Source organism: Passer domesticus, chromosome 2, assembly GCF_036417665.1.
Source record: "Passer domesticus isolate bPasDom1 chromosome 2, bPasDom1.hap1, whole genome shotgun sequence".
Taxonomy (NCBI): Eukaryota; Metazoa; Chordata; class Aves; order Passeriformes; family Passeridae; genus Passer; species Passer domesticus.
In genome coordinates, this window is record NC_087475.1 from 19,984,903 (window position 1) to 19,994,595 (window position 9,693).

A 9,693-nucleotide genomic window follows, 5' to 3' on the forward strand; every position below is an offset into this window, starting at 1 on the left:
CAAGCAATGAGTGCTTTGAACAGGACAGAGAAGAAATTCGAGTTTCAGTATGTTTTTCCCCAGACATTAATGCTATGTACACTGTTGTCAGGTTTTTCCATGCAACACTTTCTGTTTGAACTCCTTATGGATTTGCACTGGTACCTTTTTATTACTTCTAATCTGTCAGACAATAGCCTTGTGTAAAACCAGTTATAAATCTGATTGAAATCCATTCACATTTCACCTGCAACTCATTATTTTCTCATTTCTATGTTGTTTTCAGGATGAACTGGTTCACAGTTCACACTTTCCCTTGGAACACATTTATCTATTACATGTCTCAGATGTTCAAGGGCTGATCAACAATCTGTGGGACTCCACCTAATATTTCTATTCAGTATTACACAGCTTCTTGTATGGATCTGGCCCATACAGTAAGGTAGGCAGAAACCTGCAATCAAATTGCATTTTTCAAAGGCCTAGTGGAAATTTGGATCTGTATATAAAGCTCAGTGATGAATGCCTCCTCTTCTATCTTCCTTCAGCTCTTGATATAGAAAAGTTTTTGCAGTCAGATAAGGAAAAATCAGCATGTACTTGAATGTTGCAAAGTGGGATGTTTTTATTTTTAAAATTTCTCTTTTTCAGCTGTGCTACTTTGTATTTTGCATACGAATAAAAATCACGAAGAATTACATATCACAGCTTAAATATCAAAGATGACTGTCAAATAATTCAAACAGAAGGCTCTTTATTGAAGTCACTTTACTGAACAACTTTGCATTGGAAACCAAACAAGAGGAAGGAGAATACTGAATCAAAGCAAAGAGTCTTGCTCTTCAGTCGCACATCTGCACAAGTGCTTCAATGCACAGCTGGATAACTAACTCCCAACTTTGGTGAATTTGAATTTGTTTCTCCACAAAATGGAAACACATACTCATCTGCCTTATTTCACAGAGGTAGAATATATAAAGATTTCTTCCAAGGAATTTCATCAAAAGACATCAAGTAAGTGATCAGCACCATTATTTTTATCCTGCTTTAAATTCTCTATATCAAAACAAGACAATGTAACTTTTCACTTACATGTCATTCAGCTTATTTCACATTTTCCATTAGGTTTTGTGTGCTTTCAATAGAGTGTGACTGATGCCTTGGTAATAAACTTCTTTTTTTCTCTGGGAGGTGATGGGAGTGCTACATACAAGTACATGCTGCTGCTTCTAGTTGCAAGAAGCTTAACAGAAAGAAGAATGACGGCCATTCTTTACTGGAGTCCTGAAAGCATTTTTCGTGACACTTGTATTGCATAAAAACACAATTAACCAATGTCACCAGCAATAATAAAGCTTTGCTAGGGATGTGGATATTCACCACTTTATCACAAATCAAAGAACAATCATCAAAGGAATGATGCACATTCTTATGTATAACAGTAGTCTTATTTTATGGCACATCATTTGTATAGCTATTTATTTTTAACAGCTGGTGAACAAATGACTTTACTCTAATGTTAAATTTCTTTCACTAGCTGTGTATATTTTTCCACAGAGTTCTAATCCAAAGTCAAATCAAAGTCAGTCAGCATCAGTACACAAATTAGTATTCCTTTCTATAATAATACCAGTTTTGACTGACCATGCTCCTGCTGATGCCAATGGCAAACCTGGGGTCTCATTCGGTTGTAAAGACAATGAACCAAAACCATTAGATAGCTAGAAAATTAGCAGAAGCTGAAATCTGAGAGCAGAGAACACTTCAGAAGTTAGAGCTACATTCATATTTTTTAAAAAGTATTTACATTCAATATGATGTCTCCAGTATGCAAAACACATCAGAAGAACATGAGCTGCTTTTGTGGTGTGAAATAAATGTTGGATGGAAGAATGAAAACGCTCTCTAGTTTCCTAATGACAATTTTACAACTCACTCTGAAATCTTTTCTTGAGTCTTGTTTGCTAGAGCAAACTATATAAATTACTAGTGTCTTATTCTAATGACAGACAGATTCTTATTAAAAACAGACAGAAAATTACTTATAAAACTTTAACATCATCAGTTATCTTAAAACTTCAAATTGTTAAACTGTTTTAGAAATATTTTCAGATAATCCAACCTACTTCTCCTTAGCTTTGCAGGGATGATTCAGAAATGAAGTGTGCCCAAATCCATCTCTGTATCTGCCCAGCACTGTCATGATCCAGGTTTCTCCCCAAGGCAGGGTCCTCATCATGGCAGCAGCTGAAAAAGAATGTTTGAACTCTCCTCCTTAATCTTCTGCTTGTTGCAGGTCTGCTGTGTCAGGAAAGTAGTTTCCAATACAGGATACCTCTAAATTAACTTGTACAAAGCCTATATATCTTCTTTGCCTAACCATAGTTCCATCTCCACTGCAAGCCAGCACATGGTCCTTCTGTATTCCTTATTTCTTATTAACACCTGTTTTCTTTTTCTGGTACCCTCTATGTATTTTGGTGTCATTGTACCTGAATTTTATTTCTCTTCCTTCCATAAGTAGCAGATATATGTGTTGGTCCTCCCAAGATTCTGTGTGAGAAGGCAGTATCTCCTAATTTGCAGAACCAGGTGCATCCATACAGCTGTAGAACTGTTTGGCCAGCAAGCCTCTCAGCCTGCCCTCCAGCATGGTCAGAGGCACATACTTCAGGATGCCGTGTGTTTGAATGCAATAAGACAGTTACCATGTTCCCAAGGGTGTCCAGACAGGATGTCTGCAGGCAGTCTGCAATCTGCCGAGCTCATAAGATATGGGCTGGAAGCAGAGCATGCTATGTTGACTGCTTTTCATGAGGTCATTCTTCCATAGAGAGGGATATGTCTTTCTTTACAAAAGATACTGTCATCTCTTCTGTTCCTTTTCTGCAAATCTGCAGGTTGTTAAGAGGTCCTGTGAGGGGATATAAATCTTCCTCTAAGCATTGGTGCCAAGATCTGTTGTGTGAGGAACTCTTCTGCTTGCTTCATGCTTGTCTAGTGTGGTGATTAAGTGGAGACAAGTCCACAGGAAATGCTTACACTAAAACTTATGCTCATTAAAGTTGATGACAAAAATCTTATTAGTCATACTGAAATGCCAAGGGAGAAATTGTGAATTTTATGGGAAATATTCAAGGCTCCTTATCATTTCCTACAGGAAAACCATCCTACCTGAGACAGGATGAATGTGCAGAGACAACTGACTAGTGGCAGTAGCACCCTAAAAGACAGCCAGACACATAGACAATAAACAAGAATGAGCTGTTGGACTTCACTTTGCCTGTTCCTTGTAGGCTTTACTTTCTCCTAGATAAGTAGCGAGCCATACAACATCATCTCCAGTACAAATACTGCCTCCTCACAAGATCATCCCAGTGTCCAAAGTGGCAATTCTTTGTTAGAACTCTTCCTTGTGATATTGGCCAATTCTGCTTCTCAGCTTCTGACTCTTCTTCCCATTCCTCATGCTATTCAGCTAAGGATTACTTACTAGTAAGTAATGCCAAAGCTCATAACAGCCAAAAAATTTCCTTTTAATAGCTTTGATAGCTTGCATTGCTTTGTTGGCTGTAGGTAGAGCTGATACGTGATAAGCTTGGTAAAATTTTCTACAGAAACCACCTTCTGACAAAAATTGTATTTGTCCCTGAGCAGAAACTGAGAGCCAAAAGCATTTGCTTTCATTACCAAGATAAAAAAAATGGGGGACGTGTCTTCTTTTTATTTAAAAACTACACACTAGAACTGAACATTATTGTTTTTAGGCTAAAAACCAAAATACTTTGGACAAAGGCCAGAACATTTCAGCTGAGAACTAGCTAATGCTTCATCACTGTGGTTAGCAGATGTGACTGGATCCACACAGAGAGTGAATTTGTTCCGCAAAACTTGACATTTTTTCACAGTCACATTTCAAGCGGAAAAGAAACCCTTTAAAAATGTGGTAATAGATTAAAAGGAAATCATCCCTTCTTTGCAGAGGAAAGCCAGGTATGCACACATTAAATAGAACTGGCAATACAGCTCTCATGGATTTTCCCTGCTCATTCTCCTCCCTGCTGCATGCAGTCTGTCAGTCTCACTGCAGGAGAGAGGGCTCAGACCTCTCAGATAATGGGCATGTGAAAAGCTGTCACTTCAAATCTTTCTTAAAAGTATGTTAGCCTTTATAAACTGCACCCCAACCTGATTGAGGAATACATTTGGTAAAGGTCCAAAACTCTGCAAAATATAGTCATTCCATGTGCTCAAGACACTTGCTTATTTAAAGGTTTACTGTGTGTGGCAATCTATAAAGAGATCAGAAATGCTTTCCACTTAACATGACCTTCAAGATAGGAGACAGAGGAGTTTTTAAAAATTCAGGAGGTGCTTAAATTTACAATCATTCAGTATGCCTTATGCTGCTCTCCTCCTTGCACAGACTGAAATAAAAACTGATGTGTTTGTTTTCACCTCTGTCCCAGATTTTTTAAGCTGTGTGCATGCAATTCATTGGGGTTAATTTGCTAGCAACATATCAGTTAGGGAGACTTTCCTACAAAATCTCCTGGCTTCACGCCTTAGAAAGTTCCAAACCTGCCCAAGCCCTATCCCCTCCCTGTGCAAGGAGAATCTGTCCCTGTGGCCCAGAAGCTCATGCTGCAGCCTGCTCATTTCCTTGCTGTGGCACAGCACAGCCACAGCAAGGAAATCCAGCTGCAGCCCCATCTGAATGGCACTACTCTAGCAACATGCATCTGTTGTCATTTATTTTACCTTACTGCTTGGCAATAATTTTTTTTACCTCTCTCTTCATCCTTTAGTCTTCACTTCTCCACATAGCAAACAATAGATTTTCTTTTAGCTGTATTTTCACTGAGAAACAGTATGGAATTCCTGTTCCCACGAGTCTGGGATTGTGGATATGGCTTGAGCTCTCCATTGCCAGGCTGGAAGAGCTCCATCACTGAAGGGGCAAAGCTCTAACCATAGCTGGGCTGCCATTTGGTATCACCAGTGACCAAACTGCACGTTACAGGTAGAAGTGAAGCCACATGGCTCACCAGAAGCTGATGTTCTTGAATGGCCCCACACCCAGCAGCTGCCTGGCAATGACATGTAGCTGTTGCAAGTGTTCCAGTTTGAGACACCATCAATCTGCCTGTTTTACCTGTGCCTGTTTAGCAACAATCAACTCTGCTGGTGCCAACAACTGTGTAAGGGTAGAAATTTGGAAAAGGAGCATAAATTTTAGCTTTTCCCTAAAAAAAAAATTGGTTTGTACCTGCGCATGGGGATCTACTGGAGTATGTATGGGGTTTGTTATATTACATCCCTAAATCTCTCTCCTGCTACAAGTTGCAGCACCAGTGGGGTGTCAGAGGAGCTGCTGGGTTCACTCTGGGGTGTGTCATCCCTCAGGAACACTGCCCACTGTCATGTGCTTGAGTGATGAACGGGTCCCATTAAAGCTGTTTTCAGAGCTTGTTTGGGGTTTGACAAGTTTCTCTATCATCAAGAACCTTACATGATGCTGCTCAACAGAGTTTTCTTCATTATCTCTCTCAAAAGCAGTTCAAAGCCTATACTCACAGCTACAAGGTACTCACAAGTGAATCCCTCAGGTGTCTCAAGCCTAGCAGACCCCTATGGGATGAAGTGATGCTGCACCACAGAGGTGGCAGAGGTTCTGAGTACAGCACAGTCGAGGCAGAGGAGCCAGCCTTGATAATTGGAGGGACTGCAATCCCAATCCCAACAGTTTAGAAAGGCTGTTGAAAGATCCAGTTTATCACTTGGCAAAACATCCAGTGTTTGCCAAGCAACAAAATTCACACCGTCCAGACTGATGCTCACCAAGGTTTGACAGACTTAAAGCACAACCATCTTTGAAACGCAGTGTTAAACCTTCTAATTTATTTTTATTTCACTCTGGGAAATGGATTTAGGATAAACCAGATCCTTCTCAAGTACTCCAAGTGCTGCTCTGTTAGTGGGACAGCTCAATGGCCAGCGAGGGAGCCCCCTCCATCCCAGTGTGCTGTGAGGACAGCTGCATTACAGCTCACCCTGTCAGCTCCACCACCCATGATTTATGGATTTCTTTCACCACCACGATTAGTTGCTTTGTTTGCCCTCTCTAGACATTAAAAACTCATGCAGTTTTCTAATTATATCATTTGAGTTTTAAACTTTCCACCACTATTTTAAAACTGCAGTCTTTTCTAGCATGTAAGACTACATCAAATAAATATGTTTGCAGCTTCTTTCAAAATTTTTTGAATATTGATCATTTTTAATGAGCTTCATTGTAAAGCAGCCTTGTGACTCTTATCAAGGACACTGTAAATGCATGTCTGTGATGATGTTGACCCAGCAAAAATGTTTGCAGTACTTTGAAACCTGTAGTTCTGGCATGCTCTAGAAAAATAGGCAGGGTTTTTTTTGCACTCTCTCTCTCATACAACATGCTGTAGTAGTAGTCCTCATCTGTTTTAATTTTTTAACTAAAGTCACAAGCTGGACCTGGAAGAGAAGGTTTTGGAATGTTTGAAATTTTTTGTGTTGAAGATCTGGTATTTGGTTTGGGGTTTGGGAGAGGGCACATTTTGTGTAAGACTTCAATCTTTTTGGTAATGGGCCAAAGTAGTGCAATGTGCAATAATAGTTCTGGCATATTTTCAGTGATCATGGCAGAATTTATTTCACCTCTCAGTATGTAGGAATATATTCCAGTGGGTAAGGACTGTGCATTATTTTAGGTTTGACTCAGTGCAAATATATATATTTAAAAAAGGAATATAACTAAATCAGCCTACACAAAACCATGAAGCCAGATGTCTTTTTTTTTGCCTCAAATTCAAGTAGATCCTTTATAAACTGATGTGGAGAAAAAGCTGAAAGGGAAGATTTAATTATATGCTACAATCAAGAAGACATTTTACATCCCAATTGGCAGAGCTCTTGCTGTGTATTTTAAGCAAGATGAAGATGACAGAAGAAAGCAGAGAAAAAAAACCCAGTTTCTATACTAGTTCTCTAGTGCAAGGAACAGCTTGATCTTATTTATTGCATAGTTTTTGCAAGTTCTGATATTTAGAGCCTGTCCTGTAACATCCAGGAACAAACACTAAGGAATTTAAACTATATTTGCATGAATTATAAATTCATTTCCTGGAGCCATAGCCATGGCTCCTAGAGGGATATTAACATATATGCCATTTCTTTTGGCACTTAATGAGTCTCTGGTAGATTTTTCATAATTAATCTTCAGAAAAAATATGAATAAGGATTAGAAGGGAGGGGAAATTCTTTCAGCATTCTCTTTATAACTTCACACATCTTTACCAGAAACAGGTAGAATATTATAATTTTCTTTCTTAATTAATTTTCTTTGAGATCTGCCAGATTTATCTAACAGCTTTTTTAATATATCAAAACTGCAAAGTGCCAGGATCCAGAATTAATTATCAACTCTCATAAAAATTGCATTTTGTAGGTATAGACCTTTTGACTTCCCTTCTAAACAGAAGACTGAACTTAATAACCAGTTCTTTCTGCCCCAGTATATTTACACTATAAATTGAATATTCTGTTCTTGGTTGGAAAACAGGATTCAGTAACAAGTCTTTAGGCAGAGCTGCCCACAGGCAGTAGGTTTCACAGACTTGGACAGTAGGTTTCTCACAAAGGCATTCTCTCCTCATTTCTTTAAGCTTTTCTGAATGCAGATTGAGCAATAAACATAATCATAACTATTAGCTTTGTGTATAAACAGTTTGCAATATTGGGTTCTAAAAAATACTGGAATAGTTGCTTGCCACATCTAATAACTGTTAATGTAAATACAAAACATTAAAATTGAGATTTCTTGCTTTGGTAACAGCCTAGAGTAAAAGGGTAATAGTGCTTTTGGGGATAGGAATAATCTCTGAAGAGGGGAACTGTGAAAGTTTCCCAGCCTGAACTAGTAAATAGAACTGCACTTCTATTGAATGTGATTAATGAAGTGTAATGATTGCATAGTTACACACCGGAAGAGCAATCAAAATTACCATTGTTAACTTTAGCATAGTAACACTCCTGCAGTACCAAGTACCAGATATTTGTTAACTTCTGGCAGGCATTTGAACTGATTTAAAAGGGCAAAGACAACGAGCCATTGGAATTCAAATTTTCAGCCAGGATTCCTAATTCTCTATAACTGCTAAATACCTAAGACTTTGCTTTATATGATTTACATGGCAATCATAAATATTTCTCTAAATATAGTTGCTAAAATGCAGAGTGACATTTTACTTGTCTTCCTATCAGAGTTAAAGCAGATGGACCTTCAGGCACAAGACCCTCTTCTTCCTTGGGCTTCCCACTCCCTGGCCCAGCCTCATCGTGCTGTTGGGGGATGCCAGACCTCGTCATACAGCTGACTGAAGTCTCACTGCTAAATATTGCTAAGAGCTGATGTCCTCGTCAGAAATCTACTGTCATGGATACAGTCATCTATTATACTGATTTCCAGTTTAAGAAACATTTTGATATGTAAAGAAAACAGGGTGAGGTTTTCTTGTAAGAGAAATAGCTAAACAAGGAACACTTCTGCCACATCCAAAACAAAATTTAGAAAACTAGACAAAAGCAAAGCAACTTAAATGGAAACACCCTCTTTAATATTTGCTAAAATCAGAAATACTCTTGGAAAAATGACTCCTAAGGCTATCATAACAGCCTTGCTATTCCTGTTGGAATCCACTGGTGGCCAGACGGTGGCCACTTTTCACATGAAGTGGTGTGCTTCCTTTCACAAACCTGAACTAGCCACTAATAAAACTTGGTTTTGTCCCAGAGAGTAATATTATTTTGCTCCTATACATTTTCCTGAATGGGTTACTAAATCTGAAGGATTCTGTAATGTTCAACTGGCAAAAAACGTCACAGCTAACCATATGTCTAGAAAACATTACCCAAATAGTTGAGGACTCTGTGGATTGGAAAACACTCTTGGGTTTCCAATTAAGAATATTTTTCATTAATCTGTCATGTGTTGGAAGATTTGCATATCTGTGTGCAAAAAAGCTTACAATTTTTTTCTGTCTGCAACATAGCTGTCCCCAGGTAGGTGTTGCTTGTCTAAGGTCAAAATAAATTCAATGGATATGTTGTTCCCATGGTCAGCGACGTCTGAATAACTGTTTTTCTTACCCAAAATTCACTGGATCACTCTCTAAAACTCCACTGATGCTAATGGGAGCTGAGACATCTGTGTAAGTCTTGGCACACCTGGATGCTGGAAGTATAAAACACTCCAGGAGATACGGACGAGCTGAAGGCTCAAACAGCAAACCTCAGCCCAAATGTTCTTCAGCTCTGACACTTTGTAAGTCTCCCTCACCAAATATCAGCAAGCAGTTCCCTTCAGAAATGTAAGGCTTGGAACACTTACTAAGGAGCTGCAACACTTCACTTCAAAGGCCAAATATCCAGTTAGCTGTGAGTCACATCCCATGTATTGATCTCATGCCATCTGGAAGCACAAGCTCAAACAACCATCACCATCACCCGCTGTGTAACTTCAATAAAGTCAAACTGTCAAGGTATTTCAAGGCTCTGAAAGTGTTTCTGGGAAGAATATTTGCTGGCCACAGATGGGAGGGGTACAGAAAAAATAAGAAATTGTTATGCCATTGGACAAAATAGAACCAGGGCAGAATAAGTCCCCTTAAGATAATAGAT

At 38.9% G+C, this 9,693-nt stretch overlaps 1 long non-coding RNA gene across 1 annotated transcript; it reads left to right on the plus strand.

The window, feature by feature from the left end:
• The first annotated feature begins 282 nt into the window (after window positions 1-282).
• LOC135295228 (uncharacterized) lies at window positions 283-8,690 on the plus strand. Its single transcript, XR_010357260.1, has 3 exons — window positions 283-421; window positions 631-993; window positions 8,278-8,690. It is a non-coding gene; the product is annotated as an uncharacterized LOC135295228 (long non-coding RNA).
• The last annotated feature ends 1,003 nt before the right edge of the window (window positions 8,691-9,693 follow it).